The 4,699-nt window shown below is 41.3% G+C and overlaps 1 pseudogene; it reads right to left on the bottom strand.

Annotated features, from left to right (window-relative positions):
* Positions 1-1,043: 1,043 nt before the first annotated feature.
* On the bottom strand, positions 1,044-2,558 carry LOC108242367 (annotated as a pseudogene).
* Positions 2,559-4,699: the final 2,141 nt, after the last annotated feature.

The raw sequence follows: 4,699 nt of genomic DNA, 5'->3' as shown, positions 1-4,699 counted from the left end.
ACTACTGTCCTCATCTCTCTCTGCTCCATGTTCGGTGTGTTACACACCATGATACCAAACAGCATAGTGACTGACTGATTAAAAGATTAAAGACACTTGTAGTGCTGAATAAAGGACACCTTAGTTTAACATGTTCCTATGGATAAATTAGTTTCAATCTTTTCTCAGAGTACCATCCTTTTTGTCAAGACCAGTTTTATTAGCTTTTTTTTACATTGGGCTGAACAAAAATACATTTTGTGAGCTTTTCTTTCTCAAACAAATGTGACCATGTCTGTATTTCTTTCATACTGCTCACACAGATCCATTCCCATTGTTGGAGACACAGACACACCTCTGTAAGGTTAAACCTCTCTAATATTTTTCATAAATGTATATTTTATCCAAACTCATTGTTTGTCATTTGCTATTTTTCTGGATGCAACTGTCATTTTGATAACCCCACAAAATGTTTTGTTTTATTTTTAAATCCAGAGTTGAAAGACAGAGGACAGATCCGAGACAAATGATAAAAGGTAAGTGTGTTATTTTCTTGGTGAGGTTAGTGGGCTGCATCAGGAGAACCTGCAAAAGAGAAGGATTGGTGAGTAAGTTGTTCCAAATTCTGAGTGATGTTGATATGTACAGGTCTTACTGTGTTGTTGATTTGACTCCAGGACCAGGTGATGTGTTTGTTGATTTGACTCCAGGACCAGGTGATGGTTGTGGTTCTAAACCCTTGTATTATGTTGAGAAAAAAATACATTTATTATGTTGTGGGTCATTTTGATCGGTATTATGTAAATTCACTCAAAACAGGCAGAAAATGAATTTGAACCATTAATAATTTTATTTTAGATTATACAAACATTTAGAAGAGATAATAAGAAATAATATACAATTTCAATACTATATTGAAGAACTCCTGATTTAAATTTTTCCCTCTTCAAGAACATTTTTTTCCATTTAACCATTTTTTCGGGTTTTCAATGTTCAACATTTTCAGTGTTCTCCACATGATAGACAGAATGTAACTGTGTGCTTTCTGCAGATGTACTTGCATCTCACACTAGAGGTACTTGTTTTACTGTCATTTCGGGAGGACAGACTTGACATCTTTTGCGTTTATTTACACCTTTATCCAAAGGATCCATTGTGGGTTGGTCAGATGCCCTGCTCTGGACCTTTGCGATGACAGCTGCAGCTGCTGGAGAATGAGCTGGCCTGGCCCGGTTCTGGATCTTGGGAGTGACAAGTGCTTTGCCTAGTTCTTCCAGGAATATTCAACGTTGGTACACTTTGTTGGCATTCCACTGCTGGTTGATCTCAATCCACAGCACATAGGCATTGTAAGCAGACATGTCCACAATGTTGTAGAAAACCACCAAGGGCCAACGGGCAGTCTTGCGCTGGCAGCTATATGTTGCTGTGACTTTGTTAAGATTGTCAACTCCTCCTTTGGTGGAGTTGTAATTCAGGATCATTTGCGGCTTCATGTCCTTTCTTGTGCGTAGAGATGCATCTTTGTGCATTGTGCTCATCACAATAACATTCTTGTTTCTTTTTGGGCAGTAAGAAACAAGTGTTGTATTCTCTGTGAAAGTAAATTTTGAGGAATTTACTTCCTTGAATCTTCAGAATCTCACTGGGAAGCTTATTTTTTCTGACTGTTCCCAACATAGTCAGCTTTCTCTTGTGAACTTCATCTCCAAGACGGTAGGATGTAAAGAAGTTGTCACATGTAATGTTATGACCTTGCAGACCTTCAGTCATCTCCAATACCACACTGGTCCTCCAGGTGGCTTTCCAGTGTCTACTTGCAGGTTTCATGCATAACTGGATTTTGCATCACAGGCAGCCCATATTTTGATGCCGTATTTTGCAGGCCTGTTTGGCATATACTGTCGAAAAGGACAGCATCCTCTCAATGAAATGAGGTGCTCATTGACAGTAACATGGGGGCCAGGATTATACAATAACGGCAGAATTTTGACCCATATATCCCAGACATCTCTGATTGCTGCAAGTTTGTCTCTCTCTCGTCGTCCAGCTCTGGTCTCATGGTTGTCAAATTGAATCACGTGAGAGATCATGTGAAATGTCTCCAAAGACATTGTTGCACGGAAGACTGGTCTTCCATTCTCTTCATTCTATAAACTTGCAGTTGCTTCACCCTTTGACCTGTATACTCCAGCTAATACCAGGATTCCAATGTAATCATGCAAGTCAGTTGGATCCAGTGGCTTCCATTTTTCTTGAAAGACACACCTTCCCTCCAAGTTGGTATGAAGAGCTAAAAAAGCTGATTCAATATCATCAACTCTTGTGACAGCAAATCTTGTAGGACCAGGAGTCATTTTGATGACATTAGAAGATGACAATCTACTTTGGCTTTGGTGTGGTGATGTTGACCATATTTCTTGTTTTTCATCTGATGAAGGGACACTGGCAGACTCGTCCTCTGAATCCTCATCATCGTGGGAAAATTGACAATCTCGATCATCAATAACATTGTCCTGTGGCTCTAAAAGATCACCAGTCTCTGAAATCTCTTCCTCTACATCACTATCCCAGTTCATTAACTGTGCTAAAGCTTCTTCAGCTGTAAATCATCTGGAGCTCATTTTTGGTCTATTTCTCAAAGAAAAGCCACAGAAATAGTGAAAAGGACAGTGCAGAGAAAGTTCCTCTTCCACACGCACCTGGTTCTAAATGGCTCTTCAGAAGCAATCAAAATAAAGTACGTCAAAGAGACATGTTTATTTGGGATTTGAACAGCTAATTTGTGTTTGAGTCAAAATGACCCGCAACATCATCTTTGTATACAAAGTGTGTGCAGACATTCCACAACACATCAAAGTGTCCAGATTTTACACAGCTGTTCATGACCCTAGATGAGAAAGAGTCACAAAATTTCATGGAAAAAAAATGAAAGGATAACCTGCACTTTGATCAACACAAAAAATTGAAATGTGTCAAATTGACCCCAAACATGAATACAAAGGTTATACAATACAAAGGTTAAAGGAGGTAAGTGGATTAGAGTGAGAGTGGCAGGGAGAGTGGCAGGATGGAGGGAAGCTGATCCAATCTAACCAGAGTGTCATGGTTTTAGTTAGGCTTCTAACCCACATACAGAGAGAACTCTCAGGAGACACAGGACTTGGTTTAGAATAGTTTATTGTTACAATGATGGTGATGGTAAGTCCAGGGAATGAACGGGAGTGACTTGGGAACACAGGGGAGATTGTTAGAGTGGGAAGCTCGGAGGGAACTTGCACGCAGCAGGCAGCCGACTTACTTCCAGTGAAAAGGTGAATCCGCCAGGGAGAGGTGGACAGGTCCAGGGCAGACAGATTAGGTTCTTTCCTGGTGGCAGGAAACACGCCCTCTGGAGGAGAAAACCTGGAACAACCCCAGAACAGAACCTATCTTCTGCCACCGAGATGTTTTACTGCAGATTCCAGAAGATGAGAGTTCCACCATGAATTACTTCAGGTGGTCAAGATCCAGATATGTGAGTGGTGATCACAAAGACAACAAAGAACACAGAGGTAAGTCCAAATCTTTCCACTAATACTTCTAACAAGGCTTTAGGTTAAAATACCATTTGGCATTCAATGGTCTAGTGAAGAGTTCTGGTCTTGCTCAGGTTTTATACTGTATAGGTGGTGACTGTCAGTTGTCATGGAAGACAACTGCATCGAATTAGCTCAGCCTACCCCTCAGGAGCTGCTAGAGGTGGTTAGTGGAGAACACAGAAAAACAACACTGGAATCCTCACAGCAACAGCTTCTGTAATTGTTACTTGTCATGCTTGTGGTCCTTCTTGGACATGTTTTACAATAAAAAAGTGTCTTTTTTGGTACATGTTTCATCACAGTGTTGTGTAGTACCGTATTTTCCACACTATAGAGCACACTGGATTATAAGACGCACTGTCAATGAATGGTCCATTTTCAAACTTTTGTCATATATAAAACGCATTGGACTATAAGGTGCATTGTCGTGCACCTCTTCTCGTAGGGAAGATTTTTGTAACTTCTCGTGGACCGTGCGCGCTGCGCTTCATTCAAAATAGACGATATTGGTGCTCTTGTGGAGCTGGTTCACCTGTATCAGCATTTATATGATCCCTCTATAAGAGATCACAAAGATAATCAAATGGTTCAGAAGTCACAGAAGGATACTGCACCGATGTAAGCATCAAGTATAAATGCCTATACCGCTCGCTCAGGTCCGCGCGCTGTGCACAGAGCCCTCTGCGATGCTACAAAGCACGACTATAACTGAGCCTTAATGCTGCAAGAGGTGCAGCTTTGTAGTTTACCAAAGTTGTACTAAAACATTACGACTTCTTACATATATATGGCTATCACTGGTTATTTCTAAGAGCTCATGGTGGGCCTGAACACCATAAAACTTGTTAAAGTCTCAGAAAAAGTTGAGAAGAAAGATCCTGGGGGATCCGAATCCCCCAGGAATCCGAATCTGCAGGTTGGTCATTTTATTTAAACACCTCCCCTGTGGTGAGGGTGGTTTTTCTGGGGTTTGTGTTTGTGTTGTGAGTACTTCCTGGTAGGCGTGGCCAGACGACTGATTGACGTCTCGTCAACTCTCCCTCCTCACCTGCAAGTGATCTGACTAATGGCAAGGACAGGTGTATTTAAGGCGGTGGCAGAGACCAGACCAGCGCTGGAGCATTACCTGCTTGTGGTAA

Source organism: Kryptolebias marmoratus, linkage group LG15 (genome assembly GCF_001649575.2).
Source record: "Kryptolebias marmoratus isolate JLee-2015 linkage group LG15, ASM164957v2, whole genome shotgun sequence".
Lineage (NCBI taxonomy): Eukaryota > Metazoa > Chordata > Actinopteri > Cyprinodontiformes > Rivulidae > Kryptolebias > Kryptolebias marmoratus.
The sequence above is the reverse complement of the archived record's forward strand: the minus strand, read 5'-3'. Positions and strand labels throughout refer to the sequence as shown.